Source organism: Lynx canadensis, chromosome A3 (genome assembly GCF_007474595.2).
Source record: "Lynx canadensis isolate LIC74 chromosome A3, mLynCan4.pri.v2, whole genome shotgun sequence".
Classification (NCBI taxonomy): Eukaryota; Metazoa; Chordata; class Mammalia; order Carnivora; family Felidae; genus Lynx; species Lynx canadensis.
In genome coordinates, this window is record NC_044305.1 from 77,336,148 (window position 1) to 77,361,258 (window position 25,111).

Consider the following 25,111-nt stretch of genomic DNA (forward strand, 5'->3'; position numbering starts at 1 on the left):
AAAGATCTCTTTAGTTATCAGCACCCAGAAATACTGTCATTAACTCTTTGTGATTGCCCTTCATCCACTCCATTCACAGACCTCCAGCCCTGAGAATGACTGCTGGGCAAGTCAGAGCTGTGCATCTGCATCTAGCAAATGATCTACTTCTCCAGCATGGATTGGATCCCATCAGAGCCCTACAGCGCAACTTCATCCCTTAGACTTCTTCCAAGGGCTTCTGCTATGGGGGTGGGGGAGTCCTCTAGAAGGCCAGCTAGCCCAGAAACATTCATATCTATATACATTCAACTTGACAGCCCTAAAGTTCTTCAAAATAAATGAAACAAGTTTAATATTCTCGGGCAGGGATCATTCCTAGAGACAAGTTGTCGACACGTTCACCGCACACTGTCCAACAAACCACGGGGGAGGAAAAGAGTGCAAGGTGATCTGGTGAAGTGGGCAGCACACCAGCATTGTGCAGAGGTATCATTCCCCATTCCCCTGCCTGTTTTGTTAACTGGGAAACAATAACCTTCTAAAATCTCCCAAGGAACGAAAATAACCTGAAGACTCTGGGGAGCTGTATATTGGCAACGGTTCAACAATAAACAAAAGGAACAATAAGTGAAGGTTTTAATTAGATCATTTAAATTGGGTGTGTAAAGAAACTATATGAGAGAGCAGATATTATAATTTATCAAATGTGGAGTCCAGATACAGACATTGCAAAACAAAATCAGGCAGAAGACCTAAAAATATTGCGTGGCTGGATCTTTTCCCTCAGTGCTTCAAGTCTGCATTCCTTCTACCCATGATGCCCCATTGATTTGCAATTTAAATTGTGGTATCTGTACCACATTTATCGCACCTATTGCTTATCCGCATATAAATCTATTTTAGAGCTGAGCACTAAGTTAGAAAGATTTGTTATAAATGTCTTATTTTAATATTTTATGCATGTACTATAATTTGATTCAAAGTGCTGTTTGTCTAAAATACATAACGATGTGTGCTGTGATCGGGCTTCTGTTCTTCAGGAAATATATTTAAGGCAAAACAATTAACTCATCTGTGCATAACACTTGCAGAGTCTGCTCATGTTTTGAATCACTTTAATGTACATTCATCTTCCATCCCCTCTTTCTATGGAATCTTGTTATGAGCCGGGGTATGGGCATCTCATCTCCCCTAGGTCAAGGTGAGAATTCCTTGAGAATTTTCCCCTCGATCTCACTTTCTATGGTAAAAGAAACCTTTTTTGAAGTCAGCAGGGTATCTCCATGTAGACTTATGATAAAGGGGCCCAAGAATCTGAATGCAGGAAAGGAAATAAATATTTACCAAGCTCCTACTAATGCTAGAGCATCACTGTCCTAGAGCCTTTAAAGATTTCTTCACACACAAAAAAAAACCTCTGAGGCAGCTATTATAATCTCCATCTTGCAGACAGAGTCACTGAGGCTCAGGAAAGATATATAAATTACCAAGGCCTCTGTGGACAAGTGGTGGAGGCTCTCAGACCCCAAATCCCTGCTCTTTCCACACACCATGCTACCACCAGTGCATTCTACCTTAATATAACATAGTTGAAAATATAAAAGCTAAGTTTTATGATACATCACTCAGTTCTGTTTTCCAGCTCATTGGAAACATCCTCCCATGTCTGGTGAGTGACTGAAGAATTTGCACTTTCCATGCAATTCCTATAGTCTCCTGAAGATGATGAGTAAACACAGCAACATTTAAAAATAGTTGTGGGGCACAACTCTTGGTTTCAGCTCAGGTCATGATCTCACAGTTCATGAGATCGAGCTGCACATTGGGCTCTGAGTGCTTGGGATTCTCTCCTTACTTCTCTGCGCCTCCCCCACAAAATAAATAAATAAACTTAAAAATAGTTGTAATTTTGTGTAAGTAAATAAATGCATAAGTAAAATGAAAAGTAAAGAGATAAAAAGATAGAACCGGTCTAAGTTGTGTGCAGGCATTCACATACTGATACAAAGATTGACCACACAAAGTGGAGAGCAAACCAATCCTCCCCACCCCAGACCCCAAAAATGTATTTTATTAGCAAAACTAGGTAAAGTTTTAAAAAAGTCTTCCCCAATGGGTTAAATGCCCCTATTATAACCTCTCACAACACCCAGCAGCTTAGCCCTTATCATAGTTGCAAATTTTATATTTGTGGAACTATTTGCTTAATGTGTGCTCCTCCTGTAGATTAGATTTTTTTCCCTTCTGCACCATCCCTAGTCCCTAGCACATAACAGATACTCAACAATCATTTCTTAAGTGAAGAACAACGGAAGGATTGAATAAATTGTGTACTCCTGCTGTTCATTTCATACAATTTGTATCATAGAGGACTTAGGTCCATATAGCCAGGGCCAGCTGATAAAACCATATCCCTCTTCCACATCAGTTGCCTTTCCTGGTCCTTGCTCTGAAACCTGCTCCTTGTCATAGCCTGGAAAGCCCGGAACCAGCCTCAAGTCCCATTACCAAAATGAAGGGCTTGGAGCAATTACTCTGATTTATCCTATATGGGAAAGTGCTAAGGTACATGTGTATGTGCCTGTGTCTGTGTGTGCACATCTGTGGGGGTACACACATGCGCATGTACACACAAAGGTGAACTCTCAGGGCAGGGAGAATAACACAGCTGGCTTTTCTTTACTGGTTACATGTTAATCCCTACCTCTCAAATGGGAACAGTGGTCACCTGAGGGTAAGAATCTTGATTGTCAATCTTTGTAACCCTGGCTCTATGTATGAGGCTGACACATTGTGAGATCTCAACAAAAGAAATCGTTTGAACTAGGTCCCTGAAGGGAGTGTCCAGAAAAGAAGCCCAAAATTATTCAGCTGGGGTAGGCATGCATCCTTCTCACAAACTTCAAACCGAAAAAAAAAAAAAAAAAAAAAGCTTTGGCACCTCCATAGGGAGGTCTCATCCTAGGACCTCTCAGTTGCTCTCTCTTATATCTCCTGCCACACCCACCAAGAGCTTATAAGTCTGGCAGGAGAAATGGAAGTGCCAACCATTTGCCAAAGTCTGCATTCAGCCCATGCTCCTCTCCTTCCACTCCTGCCATGCCTTGCTGGCAAGGGACTGTCGGATACCAGATTCATTGGTCTGAAAAGCCTTATGTTCACCAGTAAGGAAATGTATCTGCTCAGCCAAAATCCATGTGAATACTGACGCTTTAATCTTAATTGTTAGTTAATTTTCTTCAAACATGAATTCACTAATGCTTTTGGCAAAAGCCTGTGGTTTGTGCTAATTCAATTGAATTCATTGAGCAATATACTGAGTTCCTACTATGTGCATGTAACACAGGAGACAAAAAAATAGATTAGTGTTTACTTTCAAGGAGATCTAATAGGGAAGACAGATGTGTATGCAAATAACTACCACACAGCTACTTGTCCTCTCGGAGTTCTAGACTTTGGTAACACACAATTTGTGTCTTGTGTCTTTTTTCCCAAGAAAATGTCTTACTACTGGGCCCACTGGCAGTTCTAAAATGTCTATATAGAAAAGATTTAGGGACAAGAATTTGGAAAGAGAGGAGCGCTTGAAGCTGCATTAGCTATAGCTATGTATGTAAAACTAGAAAAGTCAGTTATGCGCCTCAAAGACTAAGAAGGCATGTTGGAGGTTTGGTGTGAGGATGGGATGGCCCTGAGCACCACTGGATAAACTTTCTTTCCTGGTAACCATCACAATCTATAATTACCTTGTTTACATTTTCTTGATGATCTGTCTTCCTTACTAGAATATAATTTCATGTAAGCAGCCAAGACGTATCTGCCTTCTTTACTGCTGCATCTTCAGTGGCTTCTTGCACAACATAGGCTCTGGATGAGTATTTTTGAAAAAATGTGTGATGAACATCAGAGAATACTGAGCTCATCAGAAAAAAAAAAATGCGTACTGGTCTCACACTTGTCTAAGCCTAACTCTATGAAGAGAAATAGATATAGATCTTCTCGTTGGGGCAAAATGGCATTCCGAAGAAGGAGCATCACCACTTCACCCGAAGTAAGTATTTCGGGACGTGTCATTTCTGATGGACAATAGGGTGGTAATGGCTGCACCTCCATCTCGTACTTAAATGCCTTTGAATGAAAAGCACACAGTAAAGAAGAACTAGGAATATCATCACCAAAGGACCTGTTTAGATGTCAAGTTACTACCATTGGAAAAACACCCTAATCAGTCATGCTCACCTTCTCGAGAAGTAGCCCGTGGTGCTCCTGGCCTCACCACTCCATCCAAAGGCTTACTTGTCAGTGTGCTTATATCTGCCTTTTCTTCAATATATAAAAACCCTGAAGAAGAAAAAGTCCCTGCTGAGACCACTTGTTTTGCATCCTGGGAAAGACTCAAGAGAATTGTTCACCTATTAATGACAGAATTTTTCATGCTCATTAAATCCCATTGTTTCATATACGACCTTGTGCATGGTATATTCCCTTTCCAATGTTCTTGATCTCTCTTGATCTTAAAGGCACAGAACAGCGATTTCTCTATTTCCTATCATGAGAACTCAAAGGGATATCTACCTCTGGAAATTAACTATGCAGTTTTACAGGAAGTGATAATGAGAACAAAAAACACTTCTTTTCTCCAAGTTGGATCTCCATCAAAATAGTTGGAAAGCTTAAAACTGAATAGCAAATCATTTCTAAAAAGAAAAAAAAAAAGCAATTGGGTAATGATAGTTAATTCCTCTCTTATACTAATTATTTACATATGGGTTGCTCATTAAAAGTCTGTATTCAGGCTAGAACTTTATGCTAGAGGAAAGAGGCAACAGATTAAAAAACTCTTTAGTCCAGAGAAAAATGCTCCTTTCCACATGAAGACAGAAGCCTGAATCCCAGGTAGCCACTGTATTTATAAATGCCAATGATTACAAGGTGAGAGTGGGTGGCTTTGTTCGTTAAATCAGAGAATTGTGGAAAGGATCTTATACATTGCCTAGTAAAAGGTAGGCTCATTAAATTGTTGTTCCATTATCCACTATCCAAATCCATCCCAAACAGAGAAAAAAAATAAAAAATATGATGATGGTTTTGGTGTCATCTTTGAAAATAAAAGGCAGAAAAGCTAGAGTGGTCCATATCTACCTGGAGTATATGTTGATCTAGTATATAACTATGTTATACCTGTGCTTGTCTTGGGCTACACTCTTCCATTAGAGATCCATTCCCAGTCCATCATCATTGGCCAAGGCCAAGGAAGGGGATGGATGGTGGTCATATTTTTTTCACTCAGAGGCGGTGCCCCAGCAAAATCATGTGGTACTAAAGAACACACTTCAGCCAACTTCCAATCCATTGCCTAATTTTACTCCTTATCTAAACTATTTCCCTCATCGAAGTCATCTCAGACTATAAATTACTGTTACCATGTTTATTTATATTTACTTGTTGATCATCTATCTGACCATGCCATTAAAAAGTAATCACCATATGTGCAAAGACCTTGTCAGTCCACTAGAACCTAGAGATAATTGCCCATTTCCTATTTGTGCCAATCCTTCATTCCTAAGACTTTGAAAATGGATAATGGAAATTTCCCTGACTGCTCTGTCAATGTCATTTTAATTCCATTACATGCAGTGTTGTTGTTTTTTTTTTTTTTTAACTCATCAGCAGAAAACTTTACTTCTTACCACACATGGAACCTTCGACTCTCCATGCCCTAACTGGTTGCAGCAAACAGAAAAATTCTCAAATGAGTGGGAAGTCAAGAGGAGAGGAAGTTTGTTGTAGGGACATAAAGAGGGCTCATGAGATCTGGAAAAATTGCAGAGCCAGGTCTATTTATCTTTGAGAGAGAGAGAGAGAGAGAGAGAGAGAGAGAGAGAGAGAGAGAGAGAAAGAGAGAGAGAGCAGGGGAAGGGCAAAGAGAGAGAGACACAGAATCCAAAGCAGGTACCAGGCTCTAAGATGTTAGCACAGAGCCTGACGCAGGGTTCAAACTCATGAACTGTGAGATCATGACCTGAGCTGAAGTTGGATGCTTAATCGACTGAGCCATCCAGGCGCTCCTGAGAGCCAAGTTATGAAAGCTCAGGAAACACAGAAAAACAGGCAGCCACAGAGAGTCTGTCTCACGGTGTTGCCTTCCTCTTTGCTCCACTGTCTTACCCGAGCTTGAATTTGTATATAACTTCCAAAGCCACATCTAACTCTGCCTTCCTCTCCATGTCTTTAAATTTGGGTACCTACTGATAACTGACAATTGCACCTCCATGCTCAATCATGGAATTGCAGAGAAAGAGATTAGATTGGCTCAATCTAGCTGTTCTTATGGGTGTGCCAAGACATGTCACCAACGTGCCTATCTGGAGCCACACTCCTCCATCAGAGGTCCATCCTTGATTTATCACTATTGGCCAAAGTAAGCAGGGAAGGAAAGAGATCAAGGTCACATGGGAAGCAGGGACGGCAGAAGGGTAGAGCCACAGGAAAAGGGGCACCGGGCAGGCAGTGCAGAAACGGGCCAGGGCACTCTCAAATTCTTATTAGCCATGGTGCCATTTATAAGTATCTTAGAACATATTCCCTGTAGCTAAAATAACACAATTCACTCCTGTTTTCCATCTACATATAAAAACATAATGATCAAGAAAAAAATGGATACACCTTTCACAATAAGTTATGTAGCATATGTGCTAGTATATTTCTCTTTTTGCCATGAGTACTTGAGAACAGTAAATATGTTGCCTGTACTGATGCTAACGATGATGATGGTGGTGATGATAACTGATCACATGATACTTATTATAGGTCAAGCATGCTCTAAGCTCTTTATACCTATTAAATAATTTCTCACAAAATCCCTATGACGTGGGCATGATTATTAATCCAATGTTGAGATGAAGAAACTTAAACACAGAGAGCTAAGCTACCACGCAGCTAAAAAATGGTGGGGCCAGATTTGAATATGGCTCACTTAAAAAAAAAAAAAAAAGAAGCAACTGGTAACATAAAGTGCCATTTGATTCTAAATACCCTTTTGATATGAGATGCTTCACTAATGCTATGTTTTGATGACAGCTAATAATAAGTCCCAACTTTGTGCCTTGCCGAAGAATAGCTTATCTGCAGCTTTATTGTTTTCCTTGCATTTGCAGGTTTGTTATTCAGAATCCAAACAGGGTCCCACTACTAAAATACAGAGTCTCCACAAGAATTCTCTTCTTCCAGCTCTTGTACAGTCGTGACTTAGGGGGAAAAGATGCCAGCTGTCAACCACTGGCTCTCCATGCTGCAAGGAGAGTCATACTGACCAGTCTCACCTCAAGAGATTTCCCTAGTCTGCCCTCCTCACTTCCATTTTCAGAGATTTTTTATTTCACCCTCTTGATAAACAAAAACAGATTTCTGGGGGAAAAATAGCATAACAACTTTATTTTTTTCCCCAGAAAGCCACTTTCACAGCAGATGGAACTCAGCATGCTATCGCCCAAATCTTCAGCAGACCTGAAATACGAAGAGTCCCTTATACTGAGGGCCATGCATCGTCCCATTCTGCGTCTCTTTAACTGACATCTTGAACCAGTGTACCCTTCCTTAATCCGGCCCCATTATCAGCCTAATAATACCTCTCGATATTCATAAATGCCTAGCAAGACTTTCAGCTATTTTGTACGGAGAAGAAATATCCAGCTAAATTGAGAAGATTACCACATCACCACATACATCAGTGACAGGCTCTGTGCTATTACAGTTGATTTTTGTTGACAGTTGGCTGTAGGCAGTTGTGTTTCAAATGCCTTTTTTCACTGGGAAATTAAACAAAATCCCATGCAAAATGCAGCCCTCCAGTTCAAAAACTGTAAATCCCAAATTAGCATTTCATACTTTAAAAGGTAGCACAGCACAATTTTCCATTGAAAGGTCTGTACAGTTGACACAAATGGGTGCTTCAGACATGACACTAATGCTGCTGGTGCCTTTTAAGAAAGCCACCTTTTCAGATATTATTTTTCCTCTCTCAATAATCTGCATATACTCCAGTTCTTGCCTATAAAAGAATAAAAGGGAGGAGGGGGAGAAGAATCTGACTTACTGCTTTAGATAAATTATGTCCCCAGAAATTTCTAAACAATAGGTTAAATTTAAATGGAATTGGTCAATTAAACCTTCTTAAAAATAATAAAGGAAACCTAGACATCAAGAGGTTAAAAGTCACTTCTTCCCCCAAACATTATGAAGAAAAAAGGTACTTTTGTAAGTGAGAAATACGTCCGCATCTAGAACATTTCTGATATAGGAGCCTCTCAACTTTACTTTGAAACAGGTTAGAGTTGGCGCCTGGGTGGCGCAGTCGGTTAAGCGTCCGACTTCAGCCAGGTCACGATCTCGCGGTCCGGGAGTTCGAGCCCCGCGTCAGGCTCTGGGCTGATGGCTCAGAGCCTGGAGCCTGTTTCCGATTCTGTGTCTCCCTCTCTCTCTGCCCCTCCCCCGTTCATGCTCTGTCTCTCTCTGTCCCAAAAAAATAAAATAAACGTTGAAAAAAAAAATTAAAAAAAAAAAATAAAGTCTATTTAAAAAAAAAAAAGAAACAGGTTAGAGCCCAATTTAACAAAATTTTAACATGTGGTGGGGGGGGGTGCACAAAGTCATAGGACTGACATTGAATAGGGCCATTTGATTCTTAAGACTGGAAATCTATTTTCCTTCTTACCCAGGAGACACTTCAGAGTGAAAGAGTTTTAAACAGTGTTGTTCCTTCATCCAAAACAATTGCTATTTAACTGGAAAATCGAAAGAAAGAAAGAAAGAAAGAAAGAAAGAAAGAAAGAAAGAAAGAAAGAAAGAAAGAAAGAAAGAAAGAAAGAAGAGAGAGAGAGAAAGAAAGAAAGAGAAAAGAAAAGAAAAGAAAAGAAAAGAGAAGAGAAGAGAAGAAAAGAAAGAGAGAGAGAGACAATAGTTGTCAGTTGGCTATCCAGGACACAAATATATTTAGAGAAAGAAATGTAATGTTTATTTCTGGACTGTGGCACAAGCATAAAATACCAGTTGGGCAATTTCATGCCAATCCTTTTGCAAACATCTCACCAAACAGCTCTTGACTCTTAGCCGTATAAAGTCAAATGTCCAGTAGTCAGAACTACTGCACTAAAGCCAAATGAAGATAAGTAGTCTTGGCCCTGTCCCTTGACCAGTTTCAAAATTTGAATAGAACAAATTCCTGCACTCCTAAAAATAAGAGTTTATATCTCATAACTTTACATGATGAAAGGGAAACAACCTCACTCACTTCTGAAAGGTGAGCATATAAAAAACAAATATCAGACCCCCCAAGTAGTTTAGTGATGGCTAAAAGCATAAGATCGAGTTCATGTGAAGAATGGAAAAGTTCTTTCATCATAGCTGCTGCATATCCTGAACTTCCTCTTGGGTGTTTCTGGTTTTAATGACCCAGATGCAAACTTCATTTCTATTTCGTAGTTCTTTGTTACCCATGTTCTAAAGGAAACTAACTACCTGGCCTATGACTTCTGATAATCCTTGCTTCCACAAAGATTTAGTGCTCATCACATCTGAAGATTAAATAAATGCCTCGGCTCTGCCTTCTCCTTCAATCCAGCCATATAGTTTGTCTCCCTAGAAAGAAACTCAACTCTAAGAAGGTGGGCTCAATAAAAGACAGTCATGCAAACTAATCTATGCTGACAGAAAGCAAATCTGTGGTTGCCTTGGGCTGAGATGGAATGGGAAGTGAATGCAAAGAGACATGAGGGATCTTTTGGAGGTAGCTGGAAATGCCCTGCTCCTTGATTGTGGTGGTGGCTACATGGAGTTACATGGGTACAGTTTATTATACATACAGTATACTTCGATCCAGTTGATTCAAAAAGAAAAAAGCAATCAAGACAGAGATATCCTACTCCCATGAGACAGAATTTTCATACGGAAGCATAGTGGGACACTTAAGAAGAAACCCCATAACAATTTCATAACAAGGAAAATCTAAACACTGTGCAGTTTGTATTCTTAACTGAAGACTAAGCAAAGCCTAAATTATGTTCCTGCCTGGGTGAGAACAAGAAGTGTCCTGATAAAATGGAGATAAGTAATTCCATAATTACATGAGACAATAACTCTGGATTTGTTACTGTGAGGTCAATTTCCAAACAGAAAAACAAAAATACTTTGTTTGAAAAGAAAAAAAAAATCCCTACTCTTCTAGGGAATTATTAAGAGTTGTACTTTTTATTTTAGTTTAGGATCAAGACATCCCAAAGTTCCAGAAAAACTCATCTTCTTTGCTTATTTGTCAAAGACACAGATATCTGTGTGCAGTGCTGGAAATTATCATTTGCAGGACAGAGGTTGTGCTCCTGAACAAAAATTCAACATCCCAAAGACAATACAGACGGTTCAGTGGAGGATAGTTCTTCTCCACTGTTAGTCAACAATGGCTTGCGGAGCAGAAGAAGAGATGTGGTGGGATATAGGAGGGTGCTACTTCAAGAAACTGGTGTTACAAGAAAATTCTAAATTATAAAATAAATTATAAATAATTTTTCCCTTTCAAAAGGATTCAGTATACTACAAAACTGGTCTTAGACCAAAACTATGCCTTAAATATAAATCTTCTTCAGTCTACTTAAACTGCTATCTAATTCTGAATTGTTTAGAGAAAACTTTTCAGGAATTTTTCAGTATAAAGTGAGATATGTGTTTGATTATGAACAGGTATTAATGCAGCCCCTAAAATGCATAACATAACTTTATTTTTAAAAATCAGCAGATATCACATAACTGCTCCAGTTTTGGCCTCTGTGACACTCTTAATGAGGCAGGCAATGGGAAATGAAGATTGCCCCATTTTTGAATGGAAAGTTAAATGCAGAGAGCTCAAGTGATTTTCCTGGAGTTACTCATCAAATTAGTAGAAATGGCCCAATAACTGATTTCTTGCTTCCAAATATAGTACTGTTTCACTAGATAAATACTTCTTCCTCCTGCAGTTATATTTGAAAAATATCACATTGCACATTGTCTTTTCTTTTCAAAGAGCTTCTCATATATTATCCATTTACTAATTTATTCACTCAGTAAAGAAACATTTACTAAGAATCTACTAAATGCTAGTCCCCCAAATGAATAGCACATGACTCCTATCTTTTAGGAGTCTTAGATTGTAGCTGGGGTAAAAGACACATAGACTCGTTTTAACCCAAGAGCAGCATCCAATGATGTAGCTTAGGCATAAGGTATTAACATAACCTAGAGAAGACTTAGTTAAGCCAGACTGAGGTTGGGAGGAGAAATTAGAGAAGAATTCTTGGAAGATGTGACATCTGAACTAAGTCATGAAGACCTTGTCAAAGGAGAAGGAAAAAGTGGTAGAGAGGAGTGTGTGTGTGTGTGTGTGTGTGTGTGTGTGTGAGAGAGAGAGAGAGAGAGAGAGAGAGAGAGAGAGAGAGAGAGAATAATGGGATAAATGAAGATAAAACTTACCAAATCATAACATTTTAAAGGAACTTAGAAAATAGAGTATTTGCATTTGAACAATAAAAAATAAATAAATAAAGCCTCAGGGTTGTGAAGCAACACACATAAGCTCTGTTAGTTGATAGCATTTAGTTATTTCTTGCTTCCACTAGCTTTTTTCCATTATTCTTCATTGTCAATTCAGGTAAAAATAGTAATGAAATGTTTCTTATTTCATGGAAAGATGGCTGGTTATTGGTTATGCTTTGTCTTTAAAAGATGTAAAATAGCATGTAAGAAACATAATTTTTGAAAAGATTAATTTCTAGTTGGGAGCATCACCATCCACATCATTTGCATATCACTTTTTTTTTTCCACATGGCTTTCTACATACTATTTTGAAATAACCCAGGGATTAGAAAGCAAAATTCCTGCCTCCATAGTGCAAATGTGAGAGGGGAGAAAGGCTAAGAGAACAAAAATGACTTGACAAAAACCACGGCAAGTGGCAGAGTGGAGACTTGAATCCAAACTTTCTGAATTTCCACCAAGATCTTTCCACTGTAACTCAGGTACCTCTTTGAAACATGCAAAGGAGAACTTTTAATATTTTTTTGCCTTAATATATCACGGTTCATTGTTTATGACTAATTTCATATGTACATATTATTCCTTAGCTTAAAAATCAGAAGTGTTATTACTCTGAATAACGGACAGAGTTGCATGATGGTAAAGAGACTCAGATACTCAGAACTTTCAAACAGAAGTCACTAATGTTCATGTGAATGCAAAGCCACATAACCATAAGTCACAGTTAAAATATGCAAAAGGTAAAATATTTTTAGAGAACAACAGCTTTTATCCAAACTCATTCCAGACATGTATATTCAATGGCTCCCTTTTTATGACACAGTGGGGGAAAGTCCTTGGCTTATTTTGGTGCCATAAATTCGAAGAAAGAAACAATTTGCCATGTTAGTTTTCAATCACCCAGTGAAATCCAAGTTCCCTTTGACATTGATGCTATTCCCAATTCAACAATGCTAAATTTTAACTATCCTCCCTTTCAATTAGCTAGGTTTCTGTTTGCTTACTTTGTCCGTGGTTATAGCCTTCCCTCATGGACCTAAGATCACTGTTTTCCTTTCTCTTTATGCTCTGTGAGCATCAACTATCATGGGGCATGCGTGTAATTGTCATTCAGTGTGAAAAAGCCAGCTGGAGGTATCACAATCATGTCAATATACCAGTCAGCAAGAAAACCTCCAAGCTGATTGCTTTCTATTTAGATATAATATTACATGGATTGAAAACTGCTGCTCCTACCAACTTCTGAGTGCTATTATCATGTTTTCCATACTCATATACAATCAATTAAAGATATGTGTATATACAAATATTATATATTTATTTTTGTGTATATATATCAATATTACATATTTGTAAATATTAAATATCTAAGTTATACCAAGGAAAATAAAACTTGTCATATCCATAGAAGATATGTGAAATCAGAAATTATTTAATTACTATAAAAGATGGAGTCTTAGGACTCTAAGAGACTATGAGAGGTTAATTGCATCAGACCAGCTCACTCTCTTTAATAACTGCAGTGAAACCCACCCAATGGAGACTGCTATTTCTTCTCAGCAGAAAACTTTCCAACCTCTCTTTACGTCTAGCTTGATATCATGTCTGGTGTCCCATGTCTTTCCTGGGTGTCAATGTCTTATTCAATAATCACTTAAGCTCCCTTTTGTTGCTCAAAAACAGTGAAAAATGAAAAAAAAAAAAACAGTTCACTATTACCATACAATATTCTCATGTATTCAGAGCTAGTGGCCTTATATAAGTGGAACTGAAAATGTAACAAAATGGAGAAGATTTTAGTTTCTAGATCTCCTCTAGGGAACAGAATTACATGTGGTAAGAAAAATTACTTTGCTAGCCCCTCGGATTATGGTAGAAGGAGCAGTGAATGCTCCAAGAGGCATTTTCCAGTCACAATAAATAGTTGATAAGTTGTCTTCCAAAAAGATACAATCTGGTTAAATTCAGAGGCTAGCTGTGCTGGGAGAGGGTACACATTTGTAGCCACAACTACATTGTTGAGGATGATAGAAAAGGATTGAGAAGCGCCACAATAATCCCCTTCTCTTACCTTCTGCATAGCACAGTGCCTTTGCTCTAATTAAATGTTGAACAAAGGCACCAAGTTATTATCCTCCCAAGCATGCCTACATGTCTTTGTCCAGCTACTAACTAAGTAGCTGGGAAACTGAATGACTTTGAATAAGGAACCTGAACCTTCCTTGCCTAGTCCTGAACTAAGCTCTTTACATGAATTAGTGGTTTCTAAAAATTTTTAAGCCAAAAACTCTTGATTCAAATGAAAGTTTACCATTTAAAAAAATAAAAGTAAGGATGGCAAGGTCAGTGATTCTAGGTGAAGATGGGGGAGAGGGTTGGTAAAGAGACTCAAGCCTTCTGAGGTGGCCCTCCATGTAACCCCTGATGCCCTGGGGTGATGGATTATAAACTTCCAGACTGCATGATCTAAAAGCTTACCCCAGTTCTGAAATTGTAGGATTCTCATAAATCTTTCCCAAAGGATTTTTGGTTAATCAGCAAAACAGCAATAGACAGCTCCAGGCTCTCATTGCTCCACAGAAATATTAAAAAAACAAACAAAAACTGTCAGAATCAACTCTACCAGAACTGTGAAAAACAAAATTTACAGCAACCAAGTGATTGTGGCATCAAGAAAAAGCCAACTTCAAGGTACCAGAAGAACTTTGTGGCATTTTTACCCACCCAAGCCAATCCCCTCCCCAGAACAGTGGTAATATTAAGGCAGCAGCAGTACAGATTTCAACTGTAAGACCCTGGGCTCTGGTTTGGGAGGGAGCAGAGTACAGCTTATTCACAAATTATTGTGTATGTCTGTTTTAACCAAGAGTGATCTGAAGGACTGACAAAAGGTACCCATCTGTTTCACCTAACTAGGAATTCAGAACAGAAGAGCAGTTATCACTGCTCAGAAACACTGAAAGCTAAACTCACAATACTCAGATGCTTGGGACAAAAGCAACAGTCAAAATATACAACAGGCTACCTAAAGCCTGAGAACAAATGCTGGGAAGAGTTTCTTTAGTAAATTAGAACATATAAAAGCAGTCGTGTATGCAGAGAAATTAACAGAAACCATCTCTGAGGAAGTTCAAGCATTACAATTGAAGATAAATACTTTAAAACAACTGTCTTAAATATACACAAGTAATTTAAGGAAAACAATGCCAAAGAACTAAAGGAAATCAGGAAAGTAATGTATAAGAAAAATGAGAATATCAATAAAGAGACAGAAATACTAAAAAGGTACCAAAAAATTATCATGCTGAAAATTATAATAGCTGAAATGAAAAATTCACTAAAGGGGTTCAACAAATATTTTAAAAGCCAGAAGAAAAAGGAATTAATAAACTTGAATATAGGACAACCGAAATTACTCTGAGAAAAGAGAGAAAAAAAAAGTAAACAGAGACTAAGAAACTTGTGGAATACCATCAAAAAAACCAACATACACGTTGTCCAAAAGGAGATGAGAGAAAAAAAGGGGTGGTGGGGGGCGGAAAGAATATTTGAAGAAATACTGGCTCAAAACTTCCCAAATTTGATGAAAGACATGAATCTATGAATCCATGGAGCTCAACAAATCCTAAATAAGAAAAACTCAAAAATATGCACACTAAGACACATTATAAACTATCAAAAGATAAAGAGAGAATCTTAAAAGTAGTGAGAGAAGCAACTCATTACATACAAGGGATCCTCAATAAGATTAACAGTAGATTTCTCATCACAAATTATGAAGGCCAGAAGACAGCAGAATGACGTTCAAAGTGCTGAAATAAAAAAAGTCAATCAAGAATTCTATATTTGGCAAAAATGTCCTTCAGAAATGGGGAATAAATTAAGACATTATCAGCTAAACAAAAGCTCAGAGAGCTCATTACCACTAGCCCTGCCATATAAGAAATACTAAAGGGAGTCCTTTAGGTTAAAATATAGGACACTAAACAGTAACTTTAAGACATATGAGAAATAGAAATCTCTGGCAAAAGTAAATACATGGGAAAATATAAAATCCAGTATTATAGTGTTTTGGTTTCTATTTGTTATTTCATATAGGAGTTAAAAGAAAAAAGCATACAAAGTAATTATAAATCTATATTAATGGGTCCACAATGTATAAAGCTATGATTTCTGACAACATTAAGGGTGGTTGGAAAACAAAGCTATATAGAAGCAGAATTTCTGTATGCTACTGAAGATAAGTTATATAGATTTTAGCTAGATCATTATAAATTTGGGATGTTAAATATAACCTCCATGGTAACCACAAAGAAAACGTATTAAAAATATATCAAAGAAAATGAGAAGGGAACCAAAATGGTTCACTATAAAAATATCAATCAAACACAAAAGAAGACTATAATGGGGAGTATGAGGGACAAAGAAGCATAAAACAAAGATAGCATAAAGTAATTAAGTCCTTTTTTTATCAGTAATTACTTTAAATATAAATAGATTAAATTCTCCAATGAAAAGGCAGAGATTTCAGAATGATTTTTTTTTTGGTAATGATCCAACTATATGCTAAATACAAGGGATTCACTTTAATTTTTTTTTTCAACGTTTTTTATTTATTTTTGGGACAGAGAGAGACAGAGCATGAACAGGGGAGGGGCAGAGAGAGAGAGAGGGAGACACAGAATCGGAAACAGGCTCCAGGCTCTGAGCCATCAGCCCAGAGCCTGACGCGGGGCTCGAACTCACGGAGCGCGAGATCGTGACCTGGCTGAAGTCGGACGCTTAACCGACTGCGCCACCCAGGCGCCCCCAAGGGATTCACTTTAGATGCAAAGATGCAAATAGATTAAAGTGAAAGGAGAGAAAAAGATAATCCATGCAGACAGTAACCAAAAGAGAGCTGGGTAGCTATCCTAATATTGGACAAAACAGACTTCAAATAAAAAATTGTCACAAGAGACAAAAAAGGACATTGTATATTAATAAAAATGTTGACTCATGAAGAAGATATAAAAATTATAAACATACACAAAACAACAGAGTCCCCAAAATAGATGACACAAACACTGGCAGAACTGAAGGGAGAAATAAACAGTTATATAATAGTATTTGGATACTTCAATAAATACCTTTAGTAATAGATATAATTTCTAGAGAGAAGATCAACAAGAAAATAGAGAATTTAGGGGCATCTGGGTGGTTCAGATGGTTAAGCACCTGACTGTTGATCTCAGCTTAGGTCATGATCTTAGGGTTGTGAGTTCAAGCCCTGTGTTGAGCTCTGCACTGGGTGGGAAGTGCACTTAAAAATAAAATAGAGAATTTCAACACTATTATAAATCAACTAGATCTGACAGACACATAGAAAACACTCCACTAAACAAAAACAGAACATTCATTTTTCTCAAGTGCACATGAAAAAGTTCCAAGACAGACCATATACTGGACCAGAAAACAAGCTTTAATGAATTTTAAAAGACTGAAATCATACAAAATATCTTGTTACAGTTTTGTAGAAACACTGGAAAATTCACCAATATGTAGAAATTAAACAATACAGTCTTAAATAACCAATGGGTCAAAGAAGAAATCACAAAAGCAATTAGAAAATAATTAAAGACAACTGAAAACTAAAACAGTATACTATAACTTCTGAAAACTAAAACAGTATACTATAACTTATGAGATGCAGTAAAGGCAGTACTCAGGGGGAAACTTATAGCTATAAATAATTACATTTAAAAAAAGAAGAAGGATCTCAAATCAGTGACCTAACTTTACACCTTAAAGAACTAGAAAAAGAAGAGCAAAGTAAACCCAAAGCTAGGGGAAGTAAAAAAAAAACAAACAAAAAACCAAAAAAACTATCAGAATAGTATAAATAAAATAGAGAATAGAAAAGCAATACAGAGAATCAATGAAATTGAGAGTTGGTTCTTTCAAAGGGCTAACAAAATTAATAAACTTCTAGCTAGACTGACAAAGGGAAAAAGAGAAAGAGATGTAAATAACTAACAACAGAAATGTAAGAAAGGATAAGTTGTTTTTACTGAAATAAAGAGAAATAAGAGAATACTATCAACAACGGTACTTCAACACATTCTGAAACTGTGATAAAATGCACAAATTCTAGAAACACAAATTATCTAAACTGATTCAGGAAGAAATAGAAAATTTCAACAGACCTATAATAACTAAAGAGACGGAAATAGTAAACAAATACCTCCTAACAAAGAAAAGTCCAGGATGAGATAGCTTCACTGTTGAATTCTACTAAACATTTAAAGAATTAACATAAATTCTTCTCAAACTAACTTATTCTCTGAGGCCAGCATAACTTGGATACTAATGCCAGATAAATACTTCACAAGCAAAAAAAAAAAAAATTACACATCAATGCCTTTTATGAATATGAATTATACATCATGACTAAGTGAGATTTAGCCCAGAAATGCAAGGGTGGTTAAATATCAGAAAATCAATACAATCTACCACACTGAGACACTATGGGAGTAGGGATGTGATCATCTCAATCAACAGAAAAGGTATTTGATGCTTTTCTAACACACTTTCTGATAGTAAATTAAGTAATTAATTAATTAATTAAACACTCAGAAAACTGAAATAGAGAGAAACTTCCTTATCATGATAAAGGGCATTAATGGAAACCTACAGTTAACATCACACTTAATGGAGAAAGTCTGAAAGCTCCCCCCCTAGGATCAGGAGTAAGACAAGAACACCCACTTTTACCATGGCTAGTCAACAGTACTGGAAGTTCTAGCCAGAACAATTAGGCAAGAAAAAACAAGATAAGTTATCCGCATTAGAAAGGAAGAAGTAAAACTATCTCTGTTTGCAAATGACATGATCCTAATATATAGAAAGTCCCAAAAAAATCCACAAAAAACTACTTTATCTAAACAGATTCAGCTAAGTTGCAAAGTACAAACTCAACAAACAAAAATTAGTTGTGAGTCTATACACCTGCAATGAACAATCCTAAAAGAAATGTAAGAAATAGTTCCATCTACAACAGCATCTAAAGAATAAAATACTTAGAAATATAGTTAACCCAACAGATGAAACACAAATACACTGAAAGCTACAAAACATTTCCAAAATAAATTAAAAGAAACTTAAAGGAATGGAAAGATACCCTATGTTCATGGGTAGGAAGACATAATATTCTGAAGATGACAATTTATTAAAATTCCAATGGTGTTTTTGCAGAAATGGAAAAGCTGATCCCTCAAATTCATATGGAAGTACAAAAGGTCCCAAATAGCCAAAACCATCCTGAAAAAGAACAAAATCAGAGTACTCTAATTTCCTAATTTCAAAACTTACTAGAAAGCTAAAGGAACCAAAGCAGTTTGATACTGATGTAAGTGTAGACTTATACAACATTAAAATACAATTGAGAATCCACAAATAAACCTATATGTCTATCTAACTTTTGAAAGAGGTGCCATGTCCATTCATTAGGGAAAGAACAGTCTTTAACAACAGTGTCAGTACAACTGAATTGACACATGTGAAAGAATGAAGTTGAACCCCCACTTCACATCACATACACAAATTAACTCAAAATGGATCAGTACCTAAATACGAGAGCTAAAACCAAAAAAACTCATAGTAAAAAGAAAAAGGGTTAATCTTCATGGAATTTGGTTTAACAGTGACTTCTTAGATATGACACCAAAAGCATGAGAAACAAAAAGGAAAAATAAATCAGACTTCATCATAATTAAAAACTTTTGTGCATCAAAGGACATTCACCAAGAAAGTGAAAAGCCAACTCACAGAATGGGAGAGAAAATCTGCAAATTTTACATATGATATGACAATTAATAAATAGAATATATAAATAATTCCTATAATTCAGCAACAAAAAGACAGACAGCCCAATCCAAAAACTTGAATAAACACTTCTCCAAAGATGTTATACAAATGGCCAATCCCATGAAAAGATGTTCGATGTCATTAGTCACTAGGGAAATACACTTGATCTTAGCCAAAAGGCCGAGAAGCAATTGTCACTAGGGAAATACAAATGAAAACCACAGTGATTTATGAATTCACACCTACCAGAAAGGCTATAATTTTATAAATGGCAAGTAAGTGTTGGCAAGAATGTGGAGAAAATGGAACCCTCAAACACTGCTGAAGGGAATGTAAGATGGAACAGCTACTGTGAAATCCAACTTGGCAGTTGCTCAAAAACTAAATAAAAAATTACCAAATGACCCAGCAATTCCACTTGTAGGTGTATATACCCCAAATAAATAAAAACACAGACCAAAGAAAATATCTGTGTGTCAATGTTTAGTGAAGCATTATTTATAATAACCTCAAAGTAGAAATAGGTACCAAAGTGTGCACTGATGGGTGAATGGAATAAAAAAATGTGGCATATACATACAACGGACTACTACTCAATCATAAAAAATAAAGTTCTGATACATGTAACAACATGGATGAACCTGGAAAACATGCTAAGTGAATTTAGCCAGTCCCAAAAGGCATATAGTCCATGATTTCACTTAGAGTAAATATCCAGAATAGGCAGATTCATAGAGATAGAACATAGATTAGATGTTACCAGAGACTGAAGAGTGGGGGGAAATGGAAGTTGTTACTTAACTATTACAGACTCCTGCTTGGGCAGAGATGGAGAAAATGGAAATAGCTTTTCACAGACATTGTGAATGTAACTAATGTTAGGGAATGGTACACTTCAAAATAGCTCAAATGGCAAATTTGAGTGTATATACTTTACCACAATAATTCGTATCTTATCTTATCTTATCTTATCTGGCGACCCACCACAATATACATATATTTTTTTAATAAGATGAGATCAAGAGATGAAGAAGGGCATTATGTAATAATCACAGGGTCTATCCATCAGGAAGAGCTAACAATTATAAATGTCTATGCGCCGAATATGGGAGCCCCCAAATATATAAAACAATTACTCACAAACATAAGCAACCTTATTGATAAGAATGTGGTAATTGCAGGGGACTTTAACACCCCACTTACAGAAATGGATAGATCATCTAGACACACGGTCAATAAACAAACAAGGGCCCTGAATGATACATTGGATCAGATGGACTTGACACATATATTTAGAACTCTGCATCCCAAAGCAACAGAATATACTTTCTTCTCGAGTGCACATGGAACATTCTCCAAGATAGATCACATACTGGGTCACAAAACAGCCCTTCATAAGTATACGAGAATTGAAATCATACCATGCATACTTTCAGACCACAATGCTATGAAGCTTGAAATCAACCACAGGAAAAAGTCTGGAAAACCTCCAAAAGCATGGAGGTTAAAGAACACCCTACTAACGAATGAGTGGGTCAACCAGGCAATTAGAGAAGAAATTAAAAAATACATGGAAACAAATTAAAATGAAAATACAACAATCCAAACGCTTTGGGATGCAGCGAAGGCAGTCCTGAGAGGAAAATACATTGCAATCCAGGCCTATCTCAAGAAACAAGAAAAATCCCAAATACAAAATCTAACAGAACACCTAAAGGAAATAGAAGCAGAACAGCAAAGACAGCCTAAATCCAGCAGAAGAGAAATAATAAAGATGAGAGCAAAAATAAACAATATAGAATCTAAAAAAACTGTAGAGCAGATCAACGAAACCAAGAGTTGGTATTTTGAAAAAATAAACAAAATTGATAAACCTCTTGCCAGGCTTCTCAAAAAGGGAGATAACCCAAATAGATAAAATCATGAGTGAAAATGGAATTATTACAACCAATCCCTCAGAGATACAAGCAATTATTAGGGAATACTATGAAAAATTATATGCCAACAAACTGGACAACCTGGAAGAAATGGAAAAATTCCTAAACAACCACACTCTTCCAAAACTCAATCAGGAGGAAATAGAAAGCTTGAACAGACCTACAACCAGCGAAGAAGTTGAATCAGTCATCAAAAATCTCCCAACAAATAAGAGTCCAGGACCAGATGGCTTCCCAGGGGAGTTCTACCAGACGTTTAAAGCAGAGATAATACCTATCCTTCTCAACCTATTCCAAGAAATAGAAAGGGAAGGAAAACTTCCAGACTCATTCTATGAAGCCAGTATTACTTTGATTCCTAAACCAGACAGAGACCCAGTAAAAAAAGAGAACTACAGGCCAATATCCCTGATGAATATGGATGCAAAAATTCTCAATAAGATACTAGCAAATCGAATTCAACGGCATATAAAAAGTATTATTCACCATGATCAAGTGGGATTCATTCCTGGGATGCAGGGCTGGGTCAACATTCGCAAATCAATCAACGTGATACATCACATTAATAAAAAGAAAAGATAAGAACCATATGATCCTGTCAATCGATGCAGAAAAGGCCTTTGACAAAATTCAGCAACGTTTCTTAATAAAAACCCTCGAGAAAGTCGAGATAGAAGGAACATACTTAAAGATCATAAAAGCCATTTATGAAAAGCCCACAGCTAACATCATCCTCAATGGGGAAAACCTGAGAGCTTTTTCCCTGAGATCAGGAACACGACAGGGATGTCCACTCTCACCGCTGCTGTTTAACATAGTGTTGGAAGTTCTAGCATCAGCAATCAGACAACAAAAGGAAATCAAAGGCATCAAAATTGGCAAAGATGAAGTTAAGCTTTCACTTTCTGCAGATGACATGATATTATACATGGAAAATCCAACAGACTCCACCAGAAGACTGCTAGAACTGATACATGAATTTAGCAAAGTTGCAGGATACAAAATCAATGTACAGAAATCAGTTGCATTCTTATACACTAATAATAAAGCAACAGAAAGACAAACAAAGAAACTGATCCCATTCACAATTGCACCAAGAAGCATAAAATACCTAGGAATAAATCTAACCAAAGATGTAAAAGATCTGTATGCTGAAAACTATAGAAAGCTTATGAAGGAAATCAAAGAAGATATAAAGCAATGGAAAAACATTCCGTGCTCATGGATTGGAAGAATAAATATTGTCAAAATGTCAATACTACCCAAAGCTATCTACACATTCAATGCAATCCCAATCAAAATTGCACCAGCATTCTTCTCAAAACTAGAACAAGCAATCCTAAAAGTCATATGGAACCAAAAAAGGCCCCAAATAGCCAAAGTAATTTTGAAGAAGACCAAAGCAGGAGGTATCACAATCCCAGACTTTAGCCTCTACTACAAAGCTGTCATCATCAAGACAGCATGGTATTGGCACAAAAACAGACACACAGACCAATGGAATAGAATAGAAACCCCAGAACTAGACCCACAGACATATGGCCAACTAATCTTTGACAAAGCAGGAAAGAACATCCAATGGAAAAAAGACAGTCTCTTTAACAAATGGTGCTGGGAGAACTGGACAGCAACATGCAGAAGATTGAAACTAGACCACTTTCTCACACCATTCACAAAAATAAACTCAAAATGGATAAATGACCTGAATGTGAGACAGGAAACCATCAAAACGCTAGAGGAGAAAGCAGGAAAATAACTCTCTGACCTCAGAGAGTTCTTACGTGACACATCCTCAAAGGCAAGGGAATTAAAAGCAAAAATGAACTACTGGGACCTTATGAAGATAAAAAGCTTCTGCACAGCTATTTGCAAATGACATATCGGACAAAGGGCTAGTATCCAAAATCTATAAAGAGCTCACCAAACTCCACACATGAAAAACAAATAACCCAGTGAAGAAATGGGCAGAAAACATGAATAGACACTTCTCTAAAGAAGACATCCGGATGGCCAACAGGCACATGAAAAGATGCTCAACGTCGCTCCTCATCAGGGAAATACAAATCAAAACCACACTCAGATATCACCTCACGCCAGTCAGAGTGGCCAAAATGAACAAATCAGGAGACTATAGATGCTGGAGAGGATGTGGAGAAACGGGAACCCTCTTGCACTGTTGGTGGGAATGCAAACTGGTGCAGTCGCTCTGGAAAACAGTGTGGAGGTTCCTCAAAAAATTAAAAATAGACCTACCCTATGACCCAGCAATAGCACTGCTAGGAATTTACCCAAGGGATACAGGAGTACTGATGCATAGGGGCACTTGTACCCCAATGTTTATGGCAGCACTCTCAACAATAGCCAAATTATGGAAAGAGCCTAAATGTCCATCAACTGATGAATGGATAAAGAAATTGTGGTTTATATACACAATGGAGTACTACGTGGCAATGAGAAAGAATGAAATATGGCCCTTTGTAGCAACATGGATGGAACTGGAGAGTGTGATGCTAAGTGAAATAAGCCATACAGAGAAAGACAGATACAATATGTTTTCACTCTTATATGGATCCTGAGAAACTTAACAGAAACCCATGGGGGAGGGGAAGGAAAAAAAAAAAGAGGTTAGAGTAGGAGAGAGCCAAAGCATAAGAGACTCTTAAAAACTGAGAACCAACTGAGGGTTGATGGGGGGTGGGAGGGAGGGGATGGTGGCTGATGGGTATTGAGGAGGGCACCTTTTGGGATGAGCACTGGGTGTTGAATGGAAACCAATTTGACAATAAACTTCATATATTGAAAAATAAAAAAAGGGAAAAAAAACAAAATGAGAATAACATTTATACCTTATGAAATTCTATGAGGATCAAGTGAGTTAATGCCTATAAAGTGTACAGGTATGGTATGGTATGTAGTAAACTCTTAATGGTAACTTGAATTGTTATTGAGTAGAATTCAAGACAAACTTACTTTGTATCTCTGTAGTATAATGCATGGTCTTCCCTACTTCTTATTTATGAACTACTTTTCCATGAAGAAGTAGAAAAAGTTGATGACGGTAGAAGATTCAGCAAATAAAGTCCCTGAGAAATCTGGAAAAAAAAAAATAATATGGTGAGATCTAAGGAGGCTGTTTAACGTTTCTTGGTACTCATCTTTATTTCTGTTTACCGCCACTGGAAGGTTCGAGGTATCTCTATTTAGCACACCCCCAAATTTAGCAAGGTTCTCTTTTAACTAGCATAAGAAAATAAATGAAAAAGAAACTTGAGATACACACACACACATACACACACACATACGCACACACATACACGTGTGTGTGTATGTATATATATATATAAAACGAACTACTCTTTTACAATGAAAAATACAATTATTTATCCATAAAGCAACACAGAAATGAATAAAATTAATTTATAAGTATATATACTACACATAAACATATAGCACAAAGGGTATACAATGTTTTTGCTGCAATAAAGTCTCTGTTATTATAATTTTGTGTGGGTTTTTCTGGTCTTCACCACATGTTGTCTGTAATGTTTTCATGCCCCCCCCACCCCGTCCTTGTTTATTCTTTGCATATTGTTTATTCCTTGTTTATTCTTTGCTATATGACATCAACACTACTTTGTTGCTTAGAAGCAATGTGCTCCACTTAAAACTCTTTCTTATATCATTTTGAAGCCTATAGCTGCTAAAATGTCTCCTACTTTCTGCTGTCTTCTGTGGGCATTCTCTTCCGGGTTTCTCCATGTGATCAACCTCTGATGTTTGCCAA

At 37.1% G+C, this 25,111-nt stretch overlaps 1 long non-coding RNA gene across 1 annotated transcript in view; it reads right to left on the bottom strand.

Annotated features, from left to right (window-relative positions):
• LOC115510607 overlaps positions 1-24,412 on the bottom strand; it is a 122,520-nt gene extending 98,108 nt beyond the window's left edge. The window contains exons 1-2 of the long non-coding RNA XR_003967779.1: positions 24,298-24,412; positions 4,222-4,323 (exon numbers count right to left, since the gene is read on the bottom strand). This is a non-coding gene — a long non-coding RNA (uncharacterized LOC115510607). The remainder of the gene's footprint in view (positions 1-4,221; positions 4,324-24,297) is intronic.
• Between the last annotated feature and the right edge of the window lie 699 nt (positions 24,413-25,111).